The sequence below is a fragment of the Melozone crissalis genome, unplaced genomic scaffold (genome assembly GCF_028551555.1).
Source record: "Melozone crissalis strain CALT ecotype California unplaced genomic scaffold, PUWL_Pcris_2 ptg000042l_1, whole genome shotgun sequence".
NCBI lineage: Eukaryota > Metazoa > Chordata > Aves > Passeriformes > Passerellidae > Melozone > Melozone crissalis.
In genome coordinates, this window is record NW_026535820.1 from 12,927,370 (window position 1) to 12,945,637 (window position 18,268).

At 42.0% G+C, this 18,268-nt stretch overlaps 1 protein-coding gene across 5 annotated transcripts in view; it reads right to left on the bottom strand.

Moving 5' to 3' along the window:
* The window catches only part of DTNA (dystrobrevin alpha), a 224,012-nt gene that overhangs the window by 161,161 nt on the left and 44,583 nt on the right, over positions 1 to 18,268 (bottom strand). Inside the window, exon 2 of one of the 5 annotated variants that reach the window (XM_054285382.1) lies at positions 8,493 to 8,566. The exons of the other annotated variants lie outside the window; for them this stretch is intronic. The gene's annotated coding sequence lies outside the window, so the exon portion shown is untranslated. The remainder of the gene's footprint in view (positions 1 to 8,492; positions 8,567 to 18,268) is intronic. 5 annotated transcript variants of the gene reach the window in all.

An 18,268-nucleotide genomic window follows, 5' to 3' on the forward strand; every position in this document is an offset into this window, starting at 1 on the left:
TTCATCAGGTAAAAGTTGAGTTTGTAAAAAACATGATTTCCTGCAAACTTTGCTTATTATTTATCCTTAAACCATTGCTACCAGAGAGGAAACTGGAGCAGAAGCAGTGAGTCTGAAAGTAAGAAGGACTATACATATCCAGATGATCTTTTGAGGGGAAAGTGATCTCACAGTATTATAAATTGCAAGTTATTTTCCATCATAAAGAACTTATTTAGGCAGACCTAAGAGGATTGGAGGATCAATAGAGAAATGTATCCGAAGTATTATGCAGCTTGGTCAAAAATATTAACTCTTTGCTAACCCGACCATGCAACATTCACACGGATCTCAAGCAAATCTACTCATGTGAATAAAACACAGTAAGCATGGGGCATTTACTAAGTAGGAAATAACATTCATCTGACCACACTGAACAAAACACACATTGAATCAAAAGGCTCTTTCTGAAGAAAAGGGAGACTGCTAAAAGAGAACAGCAACAACAAAAAATGTAGAGCTGAACAGAGGTGTAATCCTAACATCAAACACACTAATGACAGCAGGATTATTTTCTACTCAGTACTGGCCAATGCGCCGTAGCAAAAGTTTTGAAATGTTCACATATTTATCTTCCTTCTGTTTGTCTTTTTCTGACATCTGTTCAGCTAAGGGCTGGAAGCATGGTAAACCCAGGAGTTTTGAAAAGCGGTGCTTCATAAACTAAAATGGAAATGAACTTGGAATGTAAGCCACTCTCCTTCCCCTGAGACAGTGCTGTCCAAGAACAAGTAGTCTGTCCTACCAGAATGCTGCCAGAAGTGTAGATATCATGCATACTTCATGTGAGAAAGATGGGAAAGCCCAGTATGCTTCAGGATCCTCTATCAAGGTTGTTTTGTACGCTAAGCAGTGTGATTACTACAAAGAAACTGGAGGTTCTGTCACCTTTACTCCACAAACCACAGATATAATAAACGCAAAATTATTCCTGAGGAATTTAGGAACGAGAATTCTATGTGCTATTTTGCTTTAGCAGCCTCAGTGTTTAAGAGACTGGAGATGTCAAAGTTCAGGCTGCCTGTGAAGCTGCAGCTTTGCCCTCAGTGTGTGCAAGACTTAGGGGTACAGCATTTGACTTGTCAGTACACACCTGTGCACCCGAATCCATGTGAAGACAAATACAGCAGAAACCCTGACAACTGCTAAAGGACCAAGGGACAACTTGGGTGCCATGAGCACAATGGGAGACTCCCCAGCACCGGCAGAGAGCTGGTTCCATCAAGGATCTTCCTCTGCAGCTGGTTCTTAACATGCATAAGCTGCTCTGGATTTATTCTCCCCTGAGGGCTACTGTATAGGCCAAATGGGCAGATTTCCACGGGGACAACTAAGAGAAGTACTACTCATGCAAAGGTCATGTGTTCTACTGAAGCTTACATCCTTGTTCCAGTGTACAAGAACACTAAAGTACACCAAAGAAAATAACCCAAGGTTTTCTTTAAATGTGAAGAAACCCAACTTATTTTCATGCCAATCTTGTTCTCAGTCTTAGTGAATCACTTTTGCTGAAATATTCCAAAAATACTCAGGCTGAGGAAAACAGCTGGCTAGAAAAATTTTAGTTCAGACATTAAAAGTTTTACAAATACTCTGAAAAACCTTAAGGTACGATAATGGGAACTGCTGGGCAACTTTCCTAATTGGTGGTGCTACCAATCTATTACAGAGTTATGAATTTATATATTTTATTTATCATGGGCTACACTATCAACTACCCTCCTGAAAACAAGCAGTAAAACAAAACCAGGAGGGAAGCAGAGAGCAGGCAGAGCTGCCAGGTGAACCTGCACAAGCCCAGTAGAACGGTTCTGTGGCCAGTCTGGCCAGTGAGAGACACCCAAGGACAGTTCTTGTGTCTGCCATGGCATTACAAAGCCATACCACACACATGCACATCTCTCTGACAGAGAAGGCTCCCACAACAGGAGTAGTCTGTGCCTCTCCCAAGGTCATGTGCCTGAAAGCCACAGCCAGGCAGACTGACGCTCGCATACGAGTGGAGCCGTACAGGCTGTCGAGATAAAATTGTCACAGGCGTGTTTCAGCGGATTGAAAAGAAACCTGAGATGCATGTTCAGATTAGCTGCAAGAAATAAGATCCCTGGCCAAGCAACAGGCAATCCTATCAGCATGCTGTAAGGAAAACTCAAGCAGGTTTCACACAAACCAAGCTCTGGAGAAAGAGGAACAAAATAGTTCCTTCTTCTGAGGCAGTAAATGAGTGTTTCAGAGCCATGTGATGACAGTGTGGTCAGGACCGTACCTCAGATCAATCCATGTGACTACAAAGAGCACTTGGCACTGAAGTCTCCTTTCCAAATTCACTGGACAGACATAAAATGTTTTTGCAGCGGCACACATAGGACACAAAAGATCCCACCTAGGAGCTTACTTCTGAATGTACTGTTTACAATTCTCAGAACAACTCCAATGAAGTGAAAACTGCTGAAGATTTAAGAGCGTCACTTTTTCTCTGCTAACTCCAAAATAAAAACCAGCAAACAAGTATCTTGTAATATGTTAAGACACTTCAGTCCAGTTGTGTCAGCTATGACAAAAAGACAAAACTTTAGAATTTTTAAGTTTCCACTGTAATAAGTAGTGGGTATTACAGGAATTTGAGTATCTTCAGGCTGGGAAAGACTAGATTTAGGATTGAGATAACCTATTTAATTTCCTGAGGGCATAAAGTTAAGCTATAAAGTTCTTGCATCAGGTCAAGAGAACTCCTGACACACCAGAAACTCTACTTCATGATGAATTACAGTCAGATAAAGCTGTCATTTGAGAGATTATAATACCAATGTTCTACTCAATAACTATACCTGTACAGGATGTTGCTTTTATGTCTGTAAGTGGGTTTTTGCACCTCTTACCTTCAGTAATGTGTGATCCTATCTTTGGAGTGCCTGTTACACTAATATGAAGTGACACTTCCTTACCAAGGGTTCAAATTTTAGTTGACCTTCCATTCTGCCCTGGACAGGTGAATGAATCAGATTGTCAATTTTGTAATAACAAGTTGAATTTTACTTTTAATAAGATTTCCAGTGCAGATTACTTTTTGAGCCATTCTAGCCATCAATTTTTTTATAGGGTCGAAAGAACTCTTGTTCTGGATCATGCACACGACAGCATAAAACAAGGATAAATTATAAGAGTTGATAAATAGGAGACAGAAGATAAGGAATTCACCTTCAATAAACAGTTGAACTGTGAGTACTAAGGTCTGGCATTGAAAATAGAACAGGAGATACCTGGTAAAGAGAGTAATGTGTGACAGCCATGTAGACTTTCCATGGCCTTCACAGTCAGAGATGCTCAACAACTCTGAAAAAAGACACAAAGAGTAATATCGCATGTAAAGCCATGGAAAGTTTATGAATGTAATGCACTGTGTCCTGTATTGTGTACCACCAATACTTCCAGAGCATAGACAGGGATATTTAAGAGTGAAAAAGGAATGCATTTATGAATGAACAGGTGTGTTTTCCAGAAAGCCATTAGGGCAGAGGGCAGCAGCTGTCAGAAGAAGGGAGAGGGGTTCCTTTCCTAACACTCAGACAGTCTGATCTCTTTTGGGATTTGATCCCATGAGGAAAGCTAAACCACAAAGCCATCTTGGAATAGGTTCATTTTGATCTTTGTCAAAGACCATCTCCCTTTCCTGCCCCACAACCACACCATGAAGTTTATTCAAGAATGCAGCTGGCCAGGTGAAAACAAGAGGGAATGCCTTTCTCACCACTCCTCAAGCACGGAGTCTGTGAACAGCACATACCTCCAGCACTTTGGCCTACAGAAGGGTCATGAAAATGGGAGAAGCAGAAGAATCAGTGCAGAATGATCTGAAAGCACAGAGCATGAGCCACACAGGGTATTCACCACAATGGGGCTGAGGATGGCATCACAGCCAAAAGAAATTTGGTTTAAATTGTAAACCTCTCACGGTATCATCCCACTGATGTCATAGTTTTAGCCAAGTTTCACTAGACAAACTCACTTAAATATGCTTGCCATTTTAAATTCTGCTACAGGAATCACAACTGCTGCATTTTCCAGCATGACAAGTAGAATAGATTTAGGTTGGAACCAACTTGCTTGTTGCACAGAGTTTTCTTTCTAGAAAAATGGCAGTTTCTTTTGCCCAAACTTTAGCACTTAAAAAAGAAGACAGCTTAGAAGTGTTTAATCTGTTATCACCTGCTGCTTTTGCCACTTCCTGTAATATTTGGAAAGTCCTGCTCTTTATTCAAAAGCTGAGTTATCAGATGTGGTGAATAATTCCCCAACACATCTATCTGATTTGTTGCCTACATCAACATGGGAAATTAAATGACCCAGACTGTACCTTCATTCTACTAATGGAGTGGGAAGCTGCTTCAAAACAATTACAGTCTGCAGCTGGTCCTTTCCCTTGCTCTGTTTCCCCTCCAAAGAAGGGGAGCAGAGGCAGAGATGCCCAGGGCAGAGTGCATCTTTGCATCCCTGCCCAGTGGTGACAGAATTCTTAATGATAATATTTCTGCTCCAAAAACAGGAGTCAGACCAGACACTGTGCTGGAAAGGTCTCTCACTCTACTGGTTTCAACACAAATGTGCACCATCCCAGGAATGTCTCCATGGGCCATGACTGAAACCCCAATTTCTCTGCTTCCTCCCTGAGCTGTGCAGGTACAAGGCAGCTCTGAGTTGGTTGCAGCTTCAGCAGTTGCTAAAATGCTGAGCATCATCATGTGGTGCTAAGTGAGCTCTGCAGCTCGTGACTGGCATTGGAGCACATCCCACCAGCCTGGGGAAGGGACAGAGGGCAGCTCATGTTGCGTCTGCTGACACAGGGCCTGTGTCTGAATGGGCAGTGGGGACACTACACCTTCACACAGGCAATTCGAAACAAGATTTCTTGAGGCCTTCTTCCTTTCCCTTTCCCTTCCCCATCCTGTCCTTTATAAGAATGTGTGTCTAAAGCCAGGTGAAGAAGTGACAGCTCAGCTAGATTTATCAGACTTCCATCCATTTGAGAGATCCAGTTACAATGCCCACAGATCCCGACTGTGAAAGTGGCTCAGTAGAGAAAGTCTTTGATCATGAGCAGTTCTGTAGAAATAAAGAAGCACTAAGCACACTGTGGATTCCTCTTAAAGACAAAGGTTTGTTGAATTACACATACATCTACATATGTGTACATACACATGCAGACATATATACTCATAGTCTCCACCTACCTTAACCTGCAGTCACCCAAACTACTGTACTGAGCTTTTGCTTTTCAAATCTGTAACAAGAATGTGAGGATGGAAACTTAAGAAAGTTTCAAAAGCACACAAACATCCTCAATGAACAGGCTTCCCACATCCTCACATACAGAGGATTAAAAAAATTATTTTAATAACTGACTCCTTATAAATGATTAATGTATTGTATTGCATGTAAGTGCTCTTCTGTTTCTAGGAATATCTTGTTGGGTAATATTCTCATTTGTGATTCATTGCATGTCCTTTTATAATTGCAGTGAAACAATGGTTTCTGGGTAAGTGGTTTTTAAAAGTTTGTTGGGTGCTACAGGAGATCAAAGTACAATAAAACTTACATGGAAGCAAAAGTGGTGCATGAATAACAGCACCAGCTTTAACAAAGGACTGAACAAACACATGTAATTCTGAACAGGATGGACTGAATTTTTCATGCTGTCAGTTCATCGTGGAAGGCTCCATTCAGATGAAAAGGCTGAGCAGACAAGCCTGCACATACCAGCACAACCCTTTGCTTCAAAAACACACATACACAAGCCTGGGTTCCCATGGGCAGGGAGACTCTCACTGCAAGATGCCAACATAGATCTTTACATGCAGAGTTTGGGGTCCTCTGAACAGAGTAAATGCACATGTATAAGCAGCCTCAGCAAATATTAATGACTAAACCAGGCAGTCTTTATTTTAGTGAGCAGAGAAGTGGCCAGAGCAGCTGGGATAACCTCAAGTTCATATCCCAGCACTATCAAGAAGCAGAAAACAACTGCCAAATAAGTCAGATATGACACTTCAAGATCTATTCACCTGTTGTTTTGTTTTAGTGAGGGAAAACATTGAGGCTGAGAATGAAATTTTTCTTTACTGTTAAAAATAAAAGGAATTCTTTTCTGTAAGCATGAACTAAGTAGAGCACTGAACAATTCTTAACAGCAGATCATCCCCAAATTCAACCAAAATTCCTCACAGCTTCTCCAGAACTCCTACTATTTCCAATACAACCCTGGTGGGGACTCCTGAATCTCACTAATCAGTCCCAAAAACTAGGGGGAAAAAGGGTTTTTAGCTTGGCCATCTGCATTTGGAAGCAAAATGCTTAGCTGCAGGGCTTCAGCATTTTTGACAGTAAAAGTAAATTGCAAGTGCAGTGATCAGCCAGTGAGCAGCAGTCTTTGTGGAATTAGTCACTCTTCCAGACTGAACACAGAACATAGGTTAGCTTATTGCTTCCCAAATATCAAATAAAAATAAAATATAAAGAGGAAAGACTAATTCTGACTTAAACAGTGGAGAAAAAGAACACAGAACAAAATGTGTCAAAAGTAAGGGGCCCTTTCCCCAGAAAATGATACAGTTAGATGTTGTAGATTTGCTCAGACTAAAAGGAAGGCAGCAAATAACATATTCTACCTATATAAAGTCTGGGTTTGAGCAATTGTACTGAAATGCAGTGTTTTGAATGCAATATCCAAGTATCACAATAATCCATTAATACAGAGCAATATGGCTATTATTTTGTCAAAATAAACTACAGAATGGAGAAATCTTAGAGGCCTAAATTGCTCTGGGATTTCTGTATAGCCTCTCTGCAGAAATACCAACCCAAAACGTAACGTGAAAAAAGTAGCAACTAAGGACATTCAGACAGAATGTCTTTCTTCATTCCCAGGTGAACAGAAAGCTCCATGACTTGTGTCCAAATATTTTGAAAGCATCAGCACAAAGGAGTGACAGGTTTTAAAGACATCACCTACCTTCCATGATTACATGAACTGTATCAGATTGAAGAAATAAAACTTTTTTTCCCCTTGCTACGGTAGTTATTTTCATTCCCCTCAACAGCAATCTGGTCTTCTATGGATGCAGTGGCATTTTAAAACCTGAAGTGTGAAGGTTATGAACTGAATTAACACAAAGGGCAAAAAATAATTTAAAAAATGTAGAACCAATATTTATACAGCAATTTACCAGGCCATAATCATGATGAAGTCTGTGTAATTGTTTGTGAATATGAAGGGCTCCAGGGCGGTGAAAACTGTAGTAAAATTTGATGTGCCTTTTAATCCCTGGATGAACTGCAAGGCCCTGCTTGCAGGAATAGTTCCTGCACTAGGAAACGCTGTTCTGTCACTGGGAGAGATTTGCAGGTGAGGCTGCCCAGCCATGTCTGAGCTATGGATGCCAGGAGCCCTGCCAGGCCTGTGTGTGTGCCAGGGTACCACCCCACAGCCTGGGACAGAACCAGGCGGGAGCACCTCCACACCCTGCCCTTGCGCTGCACTGAGGGAGATCCAGGAATACCAACAAAACCAGAGAAGTGGTACATTCAACAGGCTCCTCGGTGTGGATAGTGGAAGGAGCAGGAAATGTGCAAAATGTGCCTGCTGTGCTGCTGGCACCAGGCAGGGACATGTGAGGCCGGTTCTCAGGAGGCTGTGGGATGGCAGGAAAAGGCTGGCATGTTGCTGTGCTTCTGCCTGCCCACTGGGGTGTCAGCTCTCACCCAGCAGCACCCCTCTCTCCCTGTGTCTGCATGCTGTGGGACTCAGTGCTGCCTGCACTTTCATGCTCTGCTGTTATACAGCACAAACAGGGAATGTTTTCTGCTGAGGCAACAGTCAGTACAAAGCGACCAGAAAGACCCCAAGCAAAAGCCACCCAGAACAACCAAAGAGAATTCAGGGGGCACAAAACAAGTCTACACTGTTAACAGTGTTGTGAGTATCTCACCAGCCTTTTTCAACCTCTACCCTTTGAGCTTTAGTACCAAAAGGTACTATGAAGCATTCAAAACACCTCAGCTTAACTCTAAGAGGCTAAAAATCTTAATAGAAATTGCATATGGAATTCCTTTTCTTTTTTAAGCTTCAGAAATGCATGGTTTGAAATCCCCAGTGCTCTTCCATCAATGTGGAGGTGACTAAATGTAGCAAAGAGCAAAGGTATTACAGGGCAGATTCTTATCTGTTTTTCATTACATTGTACAGCTGCTCACATCCCTACCATGAGTTCAAAGCTTGAACACAAACTGTTACTGTCTGACAAAAACTCTGCACTGTGTATCAAAGAGCACCCAGCCACATTTTCAAAAGCAGGTTTTTTTAACTCCAAGAAGAAAGTTTTCAGACATAAATTGTATTTCCCCAAGCCACTGGCAGTACCCCAGCACTCCCCAGGAAGACAGGTAACACCACACCCTACCCGTAGAAATGATGCTCCTCCGACCGCTTGCTCTGTTCCCTGCTCCGTCTGCCTCAGAGTGCCCAGATCAGATCCTGCCCCGGAGAAAAAGCACAGTCAAAGGCTTGTGACACTCAGAGCCGAGTCCTGGAGCCAGGCTGCAGGAGGATCAAGCAGTAGTGGGCTGAAGCAGCATGGATGGGAGATGTATCAAAGTATATTAGTGCTCAATCATCACACATAGGTAACTGAAAGCGTCTCAGTTTGAAACTGCTGGTCACCATCTGGTGATAAAATATGGAGATGCCAAGTGAGTTAAAGCGAGCTTGTGCATACCAGCATATTTTAGTTACACTACAAAATGAAACCCATCATCACCTTCATTCATACTGTGGTGTCTGTCCCAGCGTTGCAGTTTCATACAATTTGTGTTAACTTTTTCCCTCCTTAGCTTCAATTACAAGCCAATTTCATCTTTCCATCACATACACACAAACATAACCTTCCAATTCAAGACACTTCTCATACGAAAGGAAGTTAAGTGCAAAAGAGAGCAGCTGAGACCTATAAAGTCATGCCACTCCTAAAAACAGGCACAGAAGTCAGGCATTGGCATGAATTTGCTAAATGATGCAGAATTAAAGTGTTAAAGGAAAAGACAGGAGTCTGGCCCTTCCCCTGCTTCACAACTCTTCAGTGTGAATTACAGAATCCTAGGAGCACAGTAAGATGAGGCCTAGCTGACCTTTAAAACAATGAATAATTTCCTAACACGGCAAGATGTTTTAAATATACGTAACAGCTTTAAACACCCAAAGCACTCTCTGTTTAATTATTTTTGCTACATCTGAAATATTTGAGGAAAATGTAGATGATATCTCTAATTTGTTAATTACCAGCTGGCTCCTACCATGCATTATTAAGCTACTGTGGCAGTGACTAATGCCTCTGACAATACTAAATTACCAACAACACCTTGTGGAGGAATGTGACCCGAGCAGCCTAGAAAGGACTACCCGCAGGTGTTTATTTTCAGATAAAGATGGCTTAGTAACTCAGGCATAGAGCAGTACCACAGTAATGCCCAAGTCTAGAGGAGGAGGGCTGCACCCCAAACCCCACACAGTGCCTACCCCATGAGCACTGCCATGCTCTGTGGCTGGAGTAACCCAGACACCTGCATCCTGCTCCCTGCTCACGGCACAGATGTGGAGGAGGAGGAGCACACAGGGTTTTTCTCTGGAGGTGCTTTAGCTGCAGCCATGGCTCCTCACTCAGTGGCTTGGGCAGGGGTGCTGGATGAGCACAGAAGCACCATGCACCCATGTCTGGGACTCTTCCAGCCCAGCAGTCCCAAAGGCTTTGAAACAGGGAAGATGAAGACAAAGGAAATGTCATTGCCCACAGAAGGTCCCTCTGCACAGCTGCAGCCCAAGCACTGCCCTTTTCCTCTCACCTTTTTTTTTCCTCTAAGCACTTTTTGCCAAATTGATTAAACTAATAACATTACAGCTTGAACAGGAACGTACACATCTTAGTCGTATGTGTGTGAAATAACATTGCTCTCCCTTCCAAGTCCTCCAGGAGTGGTGAGGAAATCCAGTCTTCTCTTGTGCATTTGCATTATAAAATTGCTGAACAAACCTATTCTGCTGTAAAGGGAAGGGACACATTTTCTTCCCTACTCTAAGTAGGTCAATGAAAACATGATGTTGTAAGGATGAAACCGTTTTCCTCCATCTTCTTTCCCCTAATGGCAGTTTCAAATCATTCCAATTTAATTATGTTTCTAGTGTGAGCATAGTAACACTGTAAGTTTATTAACAACTGATGTATTGGTGGTCCTAAAGTCTGGGTTTGTGTTTTCTTGAGGGCTTATTTTAGCCTTAGATATAGACATGCAATTCCTACACATGGCCCATCGCGGCACAGTTAAGAAAAGCCTGCAAAGAAATCTGGATGAGAAATGCAATGCATTATGTGGCACAAGAAATTAACACTCAGCTCTGAGACTGACACTGAGCTTCTACATTAATGTGATCTCCTTTTTAGGATGACATTCTGACTATCACCTCCTTTAAACCTGTGAGCAGTGAACTTGCTCTGCATTAGCACTGGCATAAACAAAACCAGAATATTTCCAATGGAACTACTCCAATTCATAGCACCTGGAGACTCCTCTGAGTGCATTTCATCAGGAGGGGTTATCCAGTAGCTGGAGAAACACTCAACTTCCAGCTATAGTTATCTGAATACTAAATGCTAACTAACTAACTAACTAACTAACTAACTAACTAACTAATAAATACTAAATGGCAATAAAAAAATTTGGGGGGAGAACACCCCTCTCCTCAATGAGAAAAAGGGCAGAAATTACATTGGACTAAAGAGAATACGTAGTGCCTAAAGTATTATCAAAAAAAGTTTAAAAAAGGATATTGCTTTTCTACTGTCTATTTCAGAACAGATGGTGTAAATTAGTTTTGTTCACATTATCTGAAAAAAAGAAAAAAAATTAATCCACCTCATGTAATGCCTGTTGCAAGCTCTCATTCACCCACACAAGAACTCCAAAGGCAGGACCCTTTCTGCAGCCAAATGTTTGTCATAACAAAGGTTACACGCTCTTACAACCCACTCCTTGTATCCTTGTCCTGAAAACAACAGGCCTGCCTGGGACAGTAAAGCTGAGCACATACAAGTGGACATCACTCTGTCCTCAGTGTGAAATTTTTACCCTATGAAACCCCATGACTTCAAAGGAAACTCGGATTTCATCCGAAGAATCCAATTACATATTTCAGATTTAGGATGGACTGTCAAGTGCCAGCTGACAAAGTGATGTCCCCAAGTATTTCAGGACAATGATATTTGAGATGAAATGCAAAGCCAGCTGTTTATGCCTTATCTAAGGAACATTTCAAAATGAGAAAATTATATGATGATTAAGTGTCTCCTCCACCTCAGCAAAACACATTCCACTCGGCAGAGGTCTTTGCAACCAGAATTTAGAAAGAATGTCTGTCATTAAAATAATTCCATGAGCAGTGTTATCACCAGTATCATCAAATCATAGGGATGGTAGGAAAGATATGTAATCCACCTCCCACTGTGAGATAGAGTCAGATACATTTTGTTCATGTTTATTAAAGTCATTCCTAACACTTCCAGTGATGGAGACTGCACAAGATCCACCAGCAGGGTATTTTGTGGATGAAATTTTTGTAGGGTTTACCTCCTCTTGTTTCGTTTTAGATCCATTTCTCTCTGTCCACAGCACAGAAAAAATATTACTTGCCCAGTCTTGGCAACAGCCTGTACTGTGCTGTCTGTGCTGAAAACCTGCCTTTCTCCTACTCACTCCTCAGCAGACTGCTCTTCCTTAGGCACAGAAAACTTAACCCTTTCAGGGTTTCCCCCTGGTCTATGTCCTATGGATCTCTGGTCACTTTTCCTGCCCTCTTCTCCACATCCAAAGTGGTCAGCATTAGCTTCAAGAGCAGTGCTCCAAACTGAACACAGAACTCCAGCTGAGTGCTCACCAGTGTGGGGATTGTTCCCTGCAGGCTGTGGGCCCACATGCAGCTCAATACTGTGCTTTCCTGTTTCCCCTTTCTATTGTGCAACAGCTCCACATTGCCAATCCACGTTCAACCAGGGATCCACAGCAAACTCTGTCCTTTCCTGAAGAGCTGCTGTCCCACTGGCTGTTCCCCAGCCAGTGCCTGGCGACAACAGCTACAAGGATACAGCTCAGTGAACCTTCTGAACAACACACCACCACTGCAGCCTCTGTGCACCTAAGACAAAAATGCCCTTGCAATGCTGATTCACAAAAGGCACCAAGTTGTGGGTAGTTCTTCAGCAGCACACCGTGCAAAACTGCTGCAAAACAGTTTGTGGGATACACCAAGAACTGGGCCAGTATTTGCATAAACTTCCCCACTTTTTATTTGCTCTATCTACCAGGAGCAGGGTGGGAAACCAGGTAGGACTATTTTCCCAAGGCTGAAATACCCAATTTTATGTCCTTGCTCTGTATAGAGCCTGTCAGTACAGACAGTCAAGCCCAATACAAGCCCAAGCACTCGCCTACAGTGGTGCACAACAGAAAAAGGATAGGAGCAATGACCTGTGAAATAGGTATGGACAGACCTGGCTAGGCTGGGGTTCCTTTCTGGCAAAGCTTGGTTTCTCTTGGACATAACACAATGGATGTCTTCTTTTCTACTTCAGTATTTGGCAAAAGCTCAGGCTTTGTGCACAAGGAATTTATTTTTGCTTCCTGTAAATGAGAGAGTGGCATGAAAAATTATCTGTCTTCTTAGCTGATGCCTTTTTCACAGAGAATACACTGTTCCAACAGAAGTGGATATTAAAAAGAGTAACAGCAAAGATTAGGCCTGTTCAGTCCAAGTTTCCACCAAATTGAGAGTAACTGCACATGACAATCAGCCATCACTTATTCCCCCTTCCATGAAAATGTACTGTCCTGCAAAGAGTTCATATGAGCCTGGAACTATTATTTTTCCAAAAGTCTTTAATCTCTAACATTTTTAATTCTATTTAAGAATACATTACCAGATTTAATGTAGGTGAAAAACTTATATTTTGGATTCTCTTCAACTATCCACTACCTTCTTTATTTATTTAACTGTATGATTTCTGAAATCCTATTTACTATCACCTAGGGTGACATAATTGCTATTTGCCATTATCATTTTAGCAAGTTTCCTCTGTTTACCCCCACTTCCTACTACAAAACCATTTTTTCAGTTGCTCTGCTAGATTTTATGGCTGAGCTGAAACTTTATATATCAAATATCAGAGCAAGGCTGAATGCATTATTTACACATTTTTGGCAAGTTTCAAAGCTAAAGTTAGGGAAAAGAAAGAGTTTCACCTTTAATTATTCTTTTGCTGAGAAGCCTTCATTTCTCCATTGTTTCACACACAAAAATTCTGCAGGCAGATACAACTGCTACTTTCCTGTCCCTATCACTGAGCAGCCGCTGAATTTATTAACAGAAGTCCCACTCCATGCCCAAGGATGGCTCACAGGGAGCTTTAGAGCTTACAAGTGCAAGTGATTGCTCTGGCAGCTGAGGGTCTGCACCTTTGCTGATGACTCCTGTTTTGATGTGGGTCTATGGGAGACATGCTCAGGGGGCTCCTTGCAAGCTCACACAACCTCTTGTTTTTGAAAATGTGTCTCCTCCCTGAGACTCCCTAGGCAAGCAGAGGAGATGGAGCAAGGACTGCTGCTGAATTTCCACTTCTGAATGTGCTGCCAGCCTGCCCTGCTTGTTGTGATTGTGTTTGATGGGTCACCCAACTCTATGGCTGGAATCTGGGTGAAGACAACTCAGAGCTTTGGATGAAGAGGCTTGGAAGGCGGCAGAGAAAGAGAGATGGGAAGCCAGGACACAGAATAAGCTGTAGGGGAAGTAACATGATAGACAGCATTAGCAGAAGTGGGGGGTTTAAGGAAAAAAATGTGGCTTGATTACAGAATAGCCTGGCAGAGAACATAGCTTGACTCTCAGCTTTGTTAGGTTCTCCCTGCATTCCTGTACCAACCAGCATAATACAATTTATAGCTGCATTAAGCTGATGTGATTCCTTTTCTCCAATGAGCCAGGGAAACTGATCCAAATTTTCAGAACAAAAATAAAATCATAAAGCACTTTGCATTTTGTTAGATCTGGTTGGAAATTTGAGCAATCCTTTTGGAAGCAAGATTGTTGGTGTTTATTCAAAGAACAGTACTTGCTATCATAAGAGCAATTAAAAATATACATCAAATACCAAGATAAAGGACTGGCCAGCTCTCCTAGACTAACTTTAACTTTTCAAGTAGGTGAGAAAGCTTTCAGTCCTACAAGATAGTTAGGATTCCATGTTAAAAAAGTGACAAGATTTCAGAATTATCAACTCATAAGTTAAAAAATTATTAAATCAATGTGTTGCCTTTGTAATTCCACATAATTTTTTAGACATAAAGGTAGACATTCTCAAGTCAATTCATAGGAAAAACAAGAATGATCTACAAGCAGGGAATGGATTGTATTTCTGTATTACACGAATTATACAGTAGATCTCTTAATCCAATATAAATGTATTGTGAATTAGAAAGAAACAGAATAATTGTTTATAAATCTGGAAAGAATCAAAGTGTTCCCTGATGTTCTTCCAAGGACAATGTTGCACTCAGAATGAACACACACTGCAAAGGTAGTAATTACTAGAAAGCACATACTTCCGTTACAAGAGGAATTTTTAAAATGTAGCAGGAAAGCCCAAGATTACTACTTCTATTTGCAGCTGTTACTTGGTAAAGAGTACTCAAGGACAGCTTCACTCCAAGCATGTTCCTCTGTGCTTTGCCATTGCTTACTTTCATTGTGTTTAAAAAAAACTAGTCACAAGTTGTCATCAAATTGCTTTGAAAGTCTACTTGCTGACAGACTTTTCTGTCTCTGTTTCATTTTTCTCTCCCTTTTTTTTTTTAAGGTTCCCCTTAGTGCAAATTTTCTTACAAATTTACAAAGAGGCCAGACTAGTGTTATCCTTACCATAAAAAGAAAACAGGAATGCAGCATGCAGGTACTACTTTTCATCCCTCGATCCTGGAGCACTTCACAGCACCAGGCAAGTATCACCATCACTGCTCTCAGAATGGGATGCACCAAAACCCTCTCCCTCCCTGGCTTGACAAAGATCACAGGCACAGAAGCTGACTTGTTCCCTCCACTGCCCCAGGGAAGGTTATGCTCAGCAAACAGCTATCACCACGCCAGCAAATGAATTATTAAAGAAAGATTCATCATTTCCACTGCTTTCCTATCTCTTTATTACACAGAGTATAATCCCCAAATCAACTTTTAGAGCAAGAGGCCACATAATTGGTTCAGACACAGGAAAGAGACAGTAAAACTCAGTTTCCTGTAACACCCCCTGGCAGGAATGATGGTTTTTCAAGACTGTTGGGTGTTGGGCATTCTCTCAACTACCACAGCTGCAATTAGATGCATTTTTAAGCATCCTATTAGTGGGAAGTATCACTGTGTTTCCAGGTAAATCACTGCATACCATAATAATTAGCCAGGAAGTCCTTTATTCCCTGATACAGCAGGAGCCAGAATGAATAGTGAGTGCAGGAGATCCAATATCACTTGGACAGGCAATTTCCTTGGGCTTCTACTCATGGGCTCAGAGGTGATAATATGGCTGCATATGACATAATAATTGCATTAGGTTGGGGGGTGGGTGGGTTTGTGTTTTTTCCTGCAGAATTACAGAATTACAGAATTGAAGCTTTCTACACTGTGGTGCACCATACAGACTGTCATACTCTGCCAAAACAAATCACTGGGAGAAGAATCAGGAAAGGAAAATAAAGGAAGTTGTATCACTGTAAGCTGCTTCTTTGGAGCTCAGAAAAGCACCAGCACATTGTCAGGGAACTGTGGGGAAACAGTCCTTAAACCAAGGTTTAAACCAACCAAGTGTCCTAATGACACTTCCATTTTCTCATATATGGCAAAATGACCACTGCAAAAAACTTGAAGATGAGGCTAGAAGCAAAGTTTTACAAAGGCAAAAAAGATCATGACAGAAAGAAAATGGAAACCATGTACAGTAACTGTAAAATCTAGCAAGGAGGTATTTTTAATACTCATAAGCATATCCTTGCTACTGGTTTTAGCACGGTTTGCAAAGAAAAAAAATTGTAGGATCTATTAAAGGGGAAAAATGCAGCAAACCCATTTTCACCTCAGAAAGAATGATGTTCTCAAACTCTCATGACAAAGTCACAAAAAAACCATACCAAAAGGGAGGGACACAACCAACCTCCTTGAGAAGGGGACATGCTACCTGCCATGACAAAGCAGTGCTTCTCCCTAGGAGACAGCAAGCAGTCAGCTCCTCAGAGCAGGAAAGCATGGCATATGCTGACAGTGCTACTGCACCACATCAGAGCAGCACCTCAACCACTCACACAGTACCCAAAACCAGGGGGACCAGCTCCATCAATGCTCTGACCCCTGCTGGATCCCCCTGAAGATCAGCACCTTCATGACCTCTCCTCTCTCTGCAGCAGCAAGAGGCAAGGGCTGGGCACAGGCTCCCTCTCACTGTCCCATCCCCTCTGCCTCAGCAGCATTTCTCCATTTCCCCCTGGGTGGGATTATTGGGGGTTCTGGGAAATGGGAGGAAGGGAAAGCTGCAGTGAGGAAGGAAGACCAGAAGATCAAGAAGAGCGTGCCACCACCCCTAGCAACACCTTCTTACAAAAGCCTTTTAGAAAGTGATGTCTGCTTCTCTTTCCTTGCTCCCTCTCCACCTCCCAACAAATCCTAGTCACCTAAGGAGCACAAGGCTAGTGAGGGAGAATGGGGCAGGGAGAGGAGGGCAAGTAGAGGAAAGAGGTTCTAGTCCTTGTGACATGTCCTCATAAAGCTACCACACCCTCACCCCTTACCCCAAAACCTCACTCAGTATCACACTGCTGTGTAGTACCATTATCACTGAGTGCAGGACCACACTCACCCTAATCAGGAAAAATTCACTCACTGCAGTCTCATACATGGAGTACCACACTCACCCTAATCAGGAAAAATTCATCCTAACAGCTGGCCAAGGATTTTCCACTTCAGTAAGTATGCCAACATTATAATAATTTAGAATTTTTATCAAATACAACTACATTTTCTGTGGGAAAATATCACTTTATTGAACGTTTTCCATTTACTGCTTGGACAATTGGAAAATATAATTTCAGGTGAATTAGGTAGAGCAGAACACTTTTAAAAGTCAATCTAATACCACAATGTAGTTCTTTACCCTGGGAACATCCTGTTCCGGGGTCAGATGCTCATTCCCTTCCAGGAGCGAGGTTTTTCAGGCAGCTGCACTTCCCAGAATTCACAGCATGTTTCTTTGTGACAAAGCTCTCCAGTGCCTCTTGGACATTGAATTATGGGAGAAGGGTCTCAGATAATGAAATGGGAACATCATGCTCCTGAACTATAACTTCTGAAAAGCAATACACTGTGGTAGGGAAATGCAATTAAATTTTGAACTGACTCAGGAATTTCCCATGGAACATTAATTCTATTTTCTGCTCACCTCTGAATGTCAGTCTATTTTTCTCTTTCAGTTTAGGAAGCTTATAAAAGGTGCAGTGAACCCCTACTTCTAAATCTGTGAATTCTCCCTCCCTCCTTGGGGAGGCCATAGCCATGGGAAGAGCATATCTGCAAACAGAAGCCTATTGTGTTAAACCTTATCAGAGGCAATGCCTAACCCAAGGAACTGCTACCTGGATACCCAACAGAGAGAAACACTAAAGGTATTTTCGCCCCCTTCCAGCCCCCTCTGGTCTGCAGGAGCTTTGAGAACTCACATGACTTGCATGAAGCTGCACAGGACCCTGTGCAAGAGCCAGAAACTAACCACAACTTCACAAAGACTCACTGCAAGTTTTACTCATCTTGACATTTTTTGTCTCAAAGGTCTTCCACTTCAATACCTAAATAAATATTACAATAATTCCTTGATGTAATGTAAAAAAATTCTTTCATGTAAGCAACTGCTGGCCTGGAAATTTAGCCCAGGACTGAAGTGTTGAGCTAGTCAGAGTTACTCAAAAAGAACACTCAGCTACTACAAACTGTAAAAGAACTGGCTTGCATTTTATTTCTTATCCCTACATCTGGTTTTTGTGCCAGATTTACCTTAAATGTTATCTATCTATATCTTTCTTCTCCATACCCTACACTTAATCCCACAAA